The following is a 14,182-nucleotide window of genomic DNA, read 5'->3' on the forward strand; positions in this document are numbered from 1 at the left end:
TAAACTTTTTAATCGGGACTTAACGCGACTTATTTAAGTAGTAATGCTACTACGAGTACATACTTTTTCTCGACGTTTCGGCCGTGTTGCAAGTCCCCTCGTGACCACGGCCGTTGCAACACGGCCGAAACGTCGAGAAAAAGTATGTACTCGTAGTAGCATTACTACTTAAATAAGTCGCGTTAAGTCCCGATTAAAAAGTTTAATTATAATGCAACGCGAAAGTTTAAAATACTGAGGGGTTAGTGCGAGATTTATTCGATCATACGCATCGAGCACGTTTACGCGAATTTATGAATTTATATGGGATCAAAGCAGTATCCACATTAGACAGTAGATGGCGCTGCTTTGATTCCATATAAATTCGCGTTAACATGCTCGATGCATCGGATCGAATAAAACTCGCACTAACCCCTCTGGTGCCCGTACCTAGATTCCATTGAAAACAATTTTTTTTATGTACTTTAATTCTCACAAAACTTGATGATATTGTATTTTTTACTTAAATTAACCTTGGCCGGTCAATTTTCTTAAAACGTACGCAAAAATGAGCGTCTATTTTTTATTCCATCCAAATGGTAACCGAAGAAAATGTATACGTAATTGATTGATGTCAGAACGTCAACTTTATATTATCAAACGCTTAATTAATGTCAATTCCATACAATTTGATCGGCGATTCTATAAAGAAGCAATAAAGAAAACGTCTTGGCTAAAGGGTATTGGGTCAGGTTTGTATTGCATTGGGAAATCTTGTAAAGGGTCGTGTTCCAAATAGCTAACAATTTTGCTTAGCCTATTAACTATGATAATAGTACTGTGAATGCATTATAATAATAAGTTCTAGATGCCGCCCGCAACAAAATTCGTTGATCGCGCGGGAACCGTACATTTTTCCGAAAAAAAACTATCCTATGTCCTTTCTCGGGAATCAAAGTATCTCCATGCTAAATTTCAGCAAAATCGGTTCAGCGGTTTGAGCGAGAAGAAGTAACAGACAGATAGACAGACATATAGACAGACACACTTTCGCATTTATAATATTAGTATGGGTTATTATATTATTATTAAATGACGCACTGAAACTCTGTTGAGGGAACCGTACATTTTTCCCGGTTTAAAAATGTCCTATGTCCTTTCCTGGGACTCCAAGTATCTCCATACCCAGCAAAATTGTTTAAGTAGTTTGGTCGTGAAGAGGTAACAGACAGACTGACATTTCACATTTATAGTATGGATGATGATAGTTCTGTGAATGCATAATATTATTAGGTAATACACAATTATGTATTTTAATTAGGAGGGTGGTCAACGTGTACGCTCTGGCGCTCAAAATGCGGTTCTGTTTAGATTTCAGACCCTCGTTGTTAAAATTAAACTCATAACTTGAACCAACGTTCTATTATGTGAAATTAAAGTATTTACTTATACTGGGTCGTTAAATAAAAGATGGTATGAAAATATTCGTACAGTAATATTAATATAATAGATACTTTACAAATAGGAATAACCTCCTTTTTTTAGGTAAAAATTTGAGCGTATGTCTGTCTGTTACCTATTACGTTTAAATCGCCTAATCGAGTTTGAAGAAATTTTGTATGGAGATACTTTGAGACCTAGGAAAATGTATGGTTACTGCGTGATAATCAAATTTCTATGAAACGGACTTGCGGCCACCAACTAGTAATTATTGTATAAAAACATAATTTAAATACTTAGAACTAAAGAATAATAAAAATAAGTTTTTTTTTTTTTTTTTTTTTTATGATTTAAGGGGGCAAACGAGCAAACGGGTCATCTGATGGAAAGCAACTTCCGTCGCCCATAGACACTCGCAGCATCAGAAGAGCTGCAGGTGCGTTGCCGGCCTTTTAATAGGGAATAGGGAAACATGAGAGGGTAGGGAAGGGAAGGGAATAGGGGAGGGTATGGAAGGGAATAGGGTAGGGGATTGGGCTTCCGGTAAACTCACTCACTCGGCGAAACACAGCGCAAGCGCTGTTTCACGCCGGTTTTCTGTGAGGACGTGGTATTTCTCCGGTCGAGCCGGCCCATTCGTGCCGAAGCATGGCTCTCCCACGTACAAAAGTCGACCAAATTCTCATTTTTTTAGAAAAATTATATTTTTATTTGCAATAATATACAAGTTATATATTTTTAGGAATAAGAAACATTTATTTTGCACATCACACAATACAATTTTTACAAACAGACATAAGAACAAGGACAAAGTATAATTAATTTAAAATTATATTGTGTGATGCCAAAAATGGACCCCAGCTCAGCATCAGCAGCAAGTCTGCTACACTGATATTCTGCTGGGACCAAAATGTGACATCACAAAATGTAGGTAGTTTTTGATTCTTGTTTTCGCGGTAACGCATCAGACTACGATTAGACATTTTTTTTATTCGGCCCCTCACTTGGGACCTATTGTTCCCCCTTTCTTAGGAAAGGACAATTATTTGCTTTGTTTTTTAATTTTTTACATTTATGCATTGTTATTTGATGTTATTTGCTAACAATTTTTTTACTGACTACTATAACTAGACGAGTGTAGCGTGACGAGCTGGAGGCATACCAGCCAGGCCGGCTATCGGTGGCGCAGGAACGAGAACAGTGGAAGCTTTAGTGCAAGACCCTGGGGGAGGCCATTGCCCAGCAGTGGGACACTATAGGCTAATAGGGATGATGACAAGGTCAAAGATTAGCGAATTTTGTTAATAAAATAAAGAAATCACGGTAAAAAATAAGTGATCCAAAAATTTCAGCTTGATAACATTTGTATTTTTTTTGTTATGCGCCTTTAAAGTTGGATATTCAAGTCGAATTTTTTTTCAATTAAATTTCTTAATATTTGTATACAATTCGATAACTTATGCAATTAAAAGCAACTTTTGTTATGAAACCACTTTCATAAACGCAATATTTAATATACCTGTCGAACAAAGTTGTCTCCCGATGCGTACAAACTACGAAAGACTGACGTCAGTCTTTCGTAGTACTTTGTATGGAGCGTTTCGGGCAAGTCTTTTTTATGAGATATTTGAATTGTCATATCTTAGTGAATTTTTAAGCTATCAGAGTCATTCTTTCAACGATGTTTCTATTTTTTAAGTGTCCTTCTGTTACCGATAAGAAAAAAAAATAGTCATCATGCCTATTATAATAATAATTAATAATAATAACTATGACTAGACAGTAGACATTGTGAGGTATAACAGTAACGTGTGTTCATACAAAGAGTGGCTCATTTTATTAGTAAGAAGATAGTATTTTGTAGTATTCATTTAAAATAGTAATTTCGCAGACATCGACAATATTATTGATCAGTGGAGGCAGACGCCATATTTTAATTTTAATGATAGATTACAGCCTCAGGGGTAGTGTGGTTAGTGAAAGGGTGACAGAAGATACAAGCGAGAGTAGATATGGCTGAAAATTGTAAACAATAGAACGATATTACCTTCTTCTTTTTGAAAGTCGGTCAAATGTCTTTTAGATGTTTCATTTGTATCGCGGGACCCGCACATTTTGTATGGATATAAATTATCCTATATCTTTTCTCAAAATTCAAAGTATCTCTATTAAATTTCATCAAAATTGGTTCAATAGTGTTCACGTTAAAACGCCTTAAGCGAACAAGAGTGAAACTGTTAAAATAAACTAGTTCTCCATATTAAGAGGAGTCCACACCGCCCTTTTTTCCATACAAACGTTGTCCCCTGTTTCCTCCCTGGATAATGCTAGTAGAGTTATAATTTTTTTCCTGAATATCTACGGCCACTAATACAATGTCCCTATGTTTTCTTTTTTTTTATAATTTAATTATTAAATAAGATATGAACGTTCAAAAACCCAAAAAATAGCCAGATTTTCCGCTGTGTTCAAACGTCCAGAAAACAGATTTGGCTAGATTATACAAAAAAAAGCAAAACATAGGAACACAGCTCAATCCTTTTTTTAATCTTTAATGAAAAAACTACTTAAATCGGTTAAGTTTTGGAGAAGGAATCAGGGGACAACGAATCGTTGATTTTCTGGATTTTCTGCATTTGTCTCTATCGCGTTTTGCGGTATAGGCTTGAGGTAAGGGAGACAGCTTACCTCAAGCCTATACCGTACTTTTTTTTCATTTCTCTAGCCCCTGGTGTATCCTCTTAAACTTGACTTAAAAATCCGTTTCGCACGGAAAACGTACATTTTTTTCTGTATAAATCCTTATATAGGTATGTCCTTATATAGGTATGTCCTTATATAGGTATGTCCTTATATAGGTATGTCCTTATATAGGTATGTCCTTATATAGGTATGTCTTTTCTCGGGAGCCAAAGTATCAATAATATTGATGTCCAGAAAAATTGACTCAGCGGTTTGGGTGACAGTATGCTGCAGCAGCAGTTTCTTAGCAGACAGAAGCATAAAGGTCGTAGTTGACGGCGAATGCTCGGAAACTCAGTCTGTTAATGCTGGTGTCCCTCAGGGCTGTGTGCTATCGCCTACTCTATTCATACTGCATATCAATGACATGTTACAAACCAACGGCATTCATTGCTATGCGGATGATAGTACAGGTGATGCTGTATATACCGGCTCGGCGGCGCTTGCGAATTAATTAAATTATTATGGATATATCTATCACGTTTGTAGATCTACGTTGTCCAAGTAATTTACGGGGTGACTTGCGCCGTAGTTTGTTGCCAGTCACCGCCGTCACCAAATCATTTGTATCTTCGATGATCGTGACGCTAAACAACTAGGAGGTTCGCAGGTGCCGTGTTTTTGGCAGGGTAAAATGCGAACTATATCAGCGAATAAATTGTGTATAGCTAATATATAAAATTCTAGTGTTACGCTTTTAGTTGCCAAACTCCATCGAAACGGCTCAATCGATTTTGATGAAATTTTATGTGCTTGAGAATCGACAAACTACTTTCAATATTGCTAATAAAACCATGGCCTGATATTTTGTTATAGAGCACTCTTACTTAAGACACATTCATTGCCAACACCGAAAACATAAGTGGGATATGAACACTTGACTTCCAGTTTGAGCGTCATTTTTTTTTTATGAAATAAGGGGGCAAACGAGCAAACGGGTCACCTGATGCAAAGCAACTTCCGTCGCCCATGGACACTCGCAGCATCAGAAGAGCTGCAGGTGCGTTGCCGGCCTTTTAAGAGGGAACAGGGTAATAGGGGAGGGTAAGGATGGGATGGGAAGGGAATAGGGGAGGGTAGGGAAGGGAACAGGGTAGGGGATTGGGCCTCCGGTAAACTCACTCACTCGGCGAAACACAGCGCAAGTGCTGTTTCACGCCGGTTTTCTGTGAGAACGTAGTATTTCTCCGGTCGAGTCGGCCCAATCGTGCCGAAGCATGGCTCTCCCACGTCATTCGCGAACTGAGCCACAGAGGTGGTAAATAATATAATAATATGACACAGCCACATAATGCCACGAAACTGAACAATATGTTCTCGCTCAAAAAGAGCAAATGTCAACATAATTTTCCCTAAAACTGGGGAGAATGGCAAAACAAGTAACAGGACACATCTTCTCATCCTGTAAACAAAAACATCGGTTTCCCACCCTTGTTGTTGTGTGTCAAACAAGTTTAGTGACTGACCTTTTTGAAAAGTTACATTTTTAAAAGGACTGTTTCACTGTTAAAGATTTTGTTACGAAGTAATAGCGTAGAATCAGAGTACCTACAGGTTTTTAGTTCGACCAAATTTTTAAGCCGCGTTTTAACTTGACATAATAATTGGAATGGAGGAATTGGTACAAAAAATATTATTTTTTGTACCAATTCCTCCATTCGACCGAAGTTTGTATTACTGACCCCAGTTGCAGTATGACAATCAACTGAAGTACAAAAATTGCACGAAATACGTGCACAATTTATTATTTGTAGATTGAAAAGGTCAAGTATTATAATAATACTAGACGTTCCGCGCGGCTTCGCCCGCGTAAATTAGATATTTCATAGACTAATTAGTCCACAAAAAATAGCCTATGATCCTTCACGTGGTCTACTTCTTATCTGTGCCAAATAACAGAAAAATTGCTCCAGCAGTTCGTGAGATAAGCCCTTTCAAATAATTTCCCCCGTTTTTTCTACATTTTCCTCTATTTCTTCGCTCCTATTAGATATAGCGTGATAAAATATTGCCTATATCCTTTCTCGATAAATGAACCATATATCACTGAAATAAATTTTCAAATCGGACCAGTAGTTCCTGAGATTAGCGCGTTCAAATAAGCCCTTTCAAATAATTTCCCCCCGTTTTTTCCACATTTTCCTCTATTTCTTCACTCCTATTTGTCTTAGCGTGATAAAATACAGCTTATAGCCTTTCTCAACAAAAGGGCTATCTAACACTGAAAGAATTTCTCAAATAGGACTAGTAGTTCCTGAGATTAGCGCGTTCAAACAAACAAACTCTTTAGAATTATAATATTAGTATAGAACAAATACGTATACACAGTTCATAAGTGATTGAGTGACGACTTTGAATTCAAGTATTATAATTCAGAGCTAGCGTTAGATTCCGCGTTAAACTTAGCATTCCCTTCATAAGCGTTAACTGTGACGATGAAATTAACGTTAGGAATCGCGTTAATTTTAGCGACGTTTAGCGCTATTGGCATTTGCGTTAGCCTCAGAATTCTAGCTGAAATTCTAAATCCATTAGCTGCTGTTAATTCTGGTATAGTGTGACTCAATGCGTTGTGTGCATGAGCTTGTATCTCTGTGTACGTGCGCTTTAATTTGTGTGAATGTAATGAGCCGCTTTGTGAAAATTTTTCGAACGTTACATGTGACATATCACATGTAACGTTCGAAAAAGTTTCTTATGCAGGAGCTGATGATTTTGTAACATTAAATTTTCTCCCGGAAATTGTTCCGGAATTTTGCATTTTAAATTGCAAAAAAAGAATTTTGCACTTTAAATTAAATTTTAAAAGAATACACGAAACGTGTCTCTTCCCAAATATCTAGTATAATGTTAATATCAGATCATAATTTGTATGCATAATATTGGATTGTGTCCTCAATCATGTAGGTCAAAGTATTTTTGTATCTACCAAGCAACGACCATAAACGCTCCACATGCAGTTTTCTATCGTCACATACGTGTCATAATAAATGCAATAAACGATTTCCCAACCCTCATATACAAATATAAAGAGAGCGAACCACACGTTTGTAAAAATGTAAATTTTATAGCTCCCAGCCACCCACGCCGGTATAAATATTTGAACTAAAGCCGGCTGCACACCGAGCATGCGCGCGGGAGGCTGCTGGATGCTTTTACACCTACTTGTAATATGAAATGAAATATATATATATATATATATATATATATATATATATATATATATATATATATATATATATATATATATATATATATATATATATATATATATATATATATATATATATATATATATATATATATATATATATATATATATATATATATATATATATATATATATATATATATATATATATATATATATATATATATATATATATATATATATATATATATATATATATATATATATATATATATATATATATATATATATATATATATATATATATATATATATATATATATATATATATATATATATATATATATATATATATATATATATATATATATATATATATATATATATATATATATATATATATATATATATATATATATATATATATATATATATATATATATATATATATATTATATATATATATATATATATATATATATATATATATATATATATATTTATATATATATATATATATATTTATGTGTGTGTATATATATATGTATGTGTGTGTATATATATATATGTTCGGTATGGTATTTATTATATTATGTAAGTAATATATTATATTTGTATTATATGTAGTATATTATTATTAGCTTCATATTTACTTGTTTAGGTAGGTTTAGAAATACTTAATTATGATTGTTATTAGTATTACTTATTATAGTTATGTTTTGTAATTTTCTAATTTTATAGATGTAATTAGTTGTAGTTTGTTTTTGCACATTGCCTATTTGCTTTTTATATAAAATAATAATTTCCTGCTTTTCGGTTGCTTGGAAGAAATTGCTGCATAGCAATAAAGCCGCCTTTTGTGTTTATTTAGTTATTAGTACTTAATAAGTTTGAATTTCTATATATTATGTACCTATGTGTAAATGCAATAAAGTATATTCATTCATTCATTCATTCATAAAGGGAACGTGCAACACAAAGGTCTTGTAAACTGGTGTTGCCAATACAAAACTTGTGCTATGTTATTTCCTTGTTATGTGCTGCCACCTATAGTGAATTTATACGAAGAAAGTGTTGTGGCGCAAATCGGAAACTTGTACTCTATTTTCTACTTAACACGTGTTACTGTTAAAATAGGCAACAAATAAAGTTTAAAAATTACCAGTCACAAAATATTCAAGATGTCTTGAAAATGTCTGAGATATTTTAATTTTAGCTCATTCATCTTATTCTCATCAACAGAACTAAAAAAATAATAACACTATAGCAGCATTTATTATCTAACACTAAATGGGACCAACGGTAAATCGGAATGAACCACCGTTGTCAAAAATATTAATTGAATTTCCAAGACTATGCATGTTACACGTCGGTGTGAGTGGCAGCCGGTGCGGTCCATGTGCATTTACATCACTGTCCACGAAACGTGCCTCCTTATGCCTCGTTAATCTTGTTTATTATACTATTTATTATCTCAGAACGGCTCCCGGACGCTCAAGACGCGGCGAATTTTAAACCGGCAGTATTGTCTGCGAATGTTAATATTTAATTATGTTCGTTTCGGTGTGACATAAATTATTAAGTTTATTGCTTAAATTAAAAGTTTTTTTGTGTAAAGGGGTAAAGCGGTTAAGGTACTTTTTAGCTCGACTTTTGTTAAATTTATTTTTTTGTGTAGTAGCTTGATCTTATGAAAATTGCGGTTGATCTTATGAAAAAAACCAAATTTACCACTAAAAGTTTCGGACTTTTAGTGGTAAATTTGGTTTTCCGTTCGACCTCGACAAAGACAACAAATTCTATTTTTTTTATCTCGTTATAAAAACAAATGTGTTAGAAAAACAAAAACTTTTTACAATGCTGTGTTAAAAATTGTATTTTTAAAAATTCTCGCGGCCCTCGCTCTCAACATGTTTAATTAATATTGCGAGGGTATTCCCCGAAGATACTTTGTTTTGTACAACCTAGTACTCATCCGTGGCCAGCGAAGTATTTTTGGACAAGAAAATAAGTGGGATGAGTAGTAATAACATGATTGCAATTGATAATAACATACGTGATTACATTTCGTCTATCACATTTTTGCATTCGATTTTAACTGCGAAGTTTTAAATAAAATACTATACGAGACGCAACTAATCGCCTAAAGCCAGATGAAATAACATAAAAATATGGATTGTATCTTGCCCAAAGATCCATAGAGAATTACACATGCCAATGGGTACTTAGTTTTCTATATTGTGTACCACCTAACCCGATTAATCATACTGTATTTGTATAGAAAAATATCTCCCACTAAATGACGCCTGTAACTCCGTTGCGCCATAATTCATTTATTACGCGGGAACTGTATATTTTTTCGAGAAAAATGTATCATTTTTCCTTTCTCGAGACTAAAAGTATCTCCATAATAAACAGCAAAATCGGTTTAGCGGTTTGCGCATGAAGAGGTAACAAACAGATAGACAGGCACAATTTAGCATTTATAATTATATTAGTTTGGAATACAATATATAAACTCGTTCACGTAGAACATCAACAAAATCGGCCATCTATCTAAACTTTCCGTACCAAATCAGAAAACTAGAATTTATTTGAGTAAATCAGTAGTTCCCAGAAAAATCTAGAGTATAACTTACCTCTCAGCAAATATTGACTTACCTGAAAACTAGCTCCAATATTCTGAGTCTCCCAGACAGACTTATAACCTTCTTATTGGGTTTCAAAGGAACTTTGTATTAATTCGGTGCTGAAATTTTGTAATGTATGTACTAGGGGATGTGCTTACGAATGAGTCAATACATAATGTCATTTCACTCACTAATTCAGTTTTAATACTATATTTAGTTTATTTACTTGTGCTTTTTATGTCCATACTCGCAGCGACCATATTTTTATATTATTATTATGACTATTATCAATATAAAATATACCGTGTGTACAAACTTTTTTGTAAAGACAAAAATATTTTTGGTATTATTTTTATAGTTCTTAGCTTTAGATATAAACTGAACTAGGCGCTTACGAGAACGCATTAGATCAACGAAGAAAATGGTGAGAAATGCCTAAAATGAGAATACTATTATATTTGCGATATTGTGTCTGTCTGTCTGCTACATATTCATGCTTAAACCGCTTAACCAATTTTAATGAAATTTTGTGTGGAAATATTTTGAGTTCCGAGAAAGAATAAAGGATACTTTTTATCCCGGAAAAGGAACGGTTTTGGCGCTATAAATGAATTTTGGCGGAACCGGAGTTTTGAGCATCATCTAGTTATTGTATAGATAAGTGTGCCATAACAACGCCTGTCGGGACTTGTATTATTTCAATAAGTACAGGCTGTATACAAAATTAGTTAATCTCCTTTATCTGGTGTATTTGTGTCGGATTATGAACATACAGGGTGCTCGCGACACGACACGTTTTCAATTACAGGGTGCTCCGCAAGATCAAATTAATTCTGTGTACACCGCGTTTACATAAAGATCGGGATCGAGACAAAACAAGTCTACATGCTATTTGTTAACTCCATACTAATATTACAAATGCGAAAGTATGAGTGTCCCTCTGTCAGTCTGTCTGAAATTTGGCATGAATATACTTTGATTCCCAGGAATTTTCCTTGGAGTATTTTATGTGCTTACATAGGATTACTTATATATCCCAGCAAAGTATACGGTTATAATGTAAGTCCTGTTCCTAATTTGAACTGTGTATTAAAACGTAATATCAAATTGTCCAAAACATAATTTTCGATTTGTGGATATTTTTTTTAATATTGACGATTTCTTACTTGCAAAATATGGATACCTACTTTCTTCCAAACATGTTAATTTTATTTTATTTCCGAATATGCTCATATACCTAGTCTGTTAAAATAAGGTAGACGTTAAATTAAAATTTTTACAAATTTAAATTTAACGTCTACTTTATTAATGTAAAACTAAGAATTCATTTATATAAATTGAAACTTAAAAGTCAATAGAATAAAACGGGACGCATTCATCCAATAATTTATGTAGGCGATCGTGAAACGGAACGTCACTCAAATATTGATGCACAAAAACGTTTGCTCTGGATTTGTTCGTGGAACGGAACAGTATATTGCGACTGAGGGTCAGTTAACACGAAATCATATGAAATGAGGAAACAATATCTCGTAGTTAATGTTATTTGATTAGCGAAATTGGGTTGAAATGAAACTTGTTACCCTAAAACAACGATTTCGCCAATTCTTTTTTGTTCTTTTTGCTTTAAATATCATCAATTTAAATTTATTATAATATATTTTATTTAATCAACTTACAAAATTTATGGATTTTCTACCTACGTATAGAATAATTAATATGTCATTACCCATTTTAGGCAACGTAATTTCATCAGAAGACGGGACGATATCCGTCGGCCTGCTAATAATTTATAAATATTATAATATCTACTTCAATTCGGCCTGCTTATAATTTATAAATATAATTTTTACTTCAAAATTGAGTTCCAAAATTTCACCCGAACACTACAATCAATACGAACATACATACAGAGCAAGTTAAATAAAAGCTTTTAAAAATTGCATGTCTTTCATGACCTTTTTAATTTTTATTATTTTTTAACGGCTACGCCTTTCTACTTTAACCCGTCGATCGTGGGAAAATGAGACACAATAGTGCGCAGCGCAGACGACAGATTATCCGTGACGCACTTTTTAGTCCGTGGAAATAGAAACTATGCAATTATATGTTTAATTGCATAGGTTCTATTTCCACGGACTAAAAAGTGCGTCACGGATAGCCGGTCGTCTGCGCTGCGCCTTAATATTCTATTGTGTCACGTTCACCGGTGAGCGTATGGGGCTTGATGAATTAATGAAGAATACAGTATCTATCCTACGTTATGAAATAATTTATGATTAATGACGATCGCACCGTCAAGTCAGCAGCTGCTCACGAAAATAAAGTATTTTAATTAATTTAGTCTAACTTGCGGTCTGCCAAGATGAAGCATCTTAGGGTGCGTCCACATTTGTATCATTTGCGCGATCAGATCTCCGTCGCGTTCATCGCGCCGTATCTAGTATGCGTATCATAGTGTGGACGCATATTAGATCATTCTGCCGATCATATTGTGTGTATTTAATACGACACGTATCAGATACGCGGTTAATAGCGATCGGGGCGTATCATGATACGCGTATCATTTTGACACGCTTCGATGATACATATAAAAACAGTTATTTGCAATGCATATTAAAATATGTAGATGACGCTCTAAGGTCTGTTACGCAAAAAATCTTTAACATGTGGGAACTACAATTTTTTCGCTATAAAAGCTATCCTATGTACTAAGTATCTGCTTACAAAATGTCATCAAAACTGGTTCAGCGGATTAAGCTTGAAGACGTAACTGATTGACAGACACGCTCTAAAAAAATACGTAACGACGTGTCGATGCAATGAATTTAAAAGAGCCATTCAAACCTAAACATTATTTAGTAAGTAAAAAACTTGCCGCCCGCGGTGTCAGTCTGACTGGGACTTTGAAAATGCGTCGCAGCGCTTCGCGACGTAGCAAAGTAAGCAGACCTACGTAATATGGTCAGGTTATGTCAAGCGACCGAACTCGGCATGGGCCAGTCATCTGCCCATTAATCAATTCCATGCATGCTAACATTAAAAGAGCATTTTTTATGCAAAAAAATATATTTTCATGATCATTATTCGGTGATATAAAGAGGTGATCAATACCCATTGTGCTCGACCGGTAGTGACAGCTTAATAACACTAAATCACACATTCATTGCTAATAGCGAACATAAAACTTACTGGGATACTATCGAATTCCTATTTATAGTGATTTCTTTTTCCAAAAAAATATATTTTTTTGTTGGAAAGCAGTTTTTCCTGTTAAATAAAATAAGAATCCGAATACAAATCGAATTTGAATCTGAACCCAAATTCTTCTCCAATATTCGTAGAACGTTAATAAAATTGATTGCAGCAAATTATTATTATAGCATATCTTATTCATTTCAAATTAGACTCGAACTCGACTCGTATCCGACTCGAACTCGACTCGTATCCGACTCGAACTCGACTCGTATCCGACTCGAACTCGACTGTAACTCAATAATGTATAAAGTCCACATTATTTGTAGCATTTCTACAATATTCGTAGCACGTCTTCAATATTCGTAGCACTTCTACAATATTCGTTATAGCACTTCTACAATATTCGTAGCACACCTACAATATTCGTAGCATGTCACAATATTCGTAGCACTTCTACAATATTCGGAGCATGTCACAATATTCGTAGCACTTCTACAATATTCGTAGCACTTCTACAATATTCGTAGCACACCTACAATATTCGTAGCACGCCTACAACATTCATAGCACTTCTACATTATTCGGAGCATGTCACAATATTCGTAGCACTTCTACAATATTCGTAGCACTTCTACAATATTCGGAGCATGTCACAATATTCGTAGCATATTATTCGTAGAATTCATACAATATTCGTAGCATTTATACAATATTCGTAGCACTTCTACAATATTCGAAGCATGCCTTCAAGATTCGTAACATTTCTACAATTTTAGTAGCACGTGTAATGACAAAGTAAGCTGCTTACATAAATCTGTCTCGAATTCACCCCTCACTATGGTCGTCTTATATCTCGCGTCACACGAGAACTAGAAAAATTTCTTCGGTTTTGCTCACTTACTTGCATGGGCACTATAATCGTACATATTAATATCTGGCTTGGTTTCAAACCAGCAAATCAAAATAGCTTTGTGATTTTAATGTTCTACGCATTTTTTTTTAATGAAAAAAGGGGGCAAACGAGCAAACGGGTCACCTGATG

This window comes from Aricia agestis, chromosome 20, assembly GCF_905147365.1.
Source record: "Aricia agestis chromosome 20, ilAriAges1.1, whole genome shotgun sequence".
Taxonomy (NCBI): domain Eukaryota; kingdom Metazoa; phylum Arthropoda; class Insecta; order Lepidoptera; family Lycaenidae; genus Aricia; species Aricia agestis.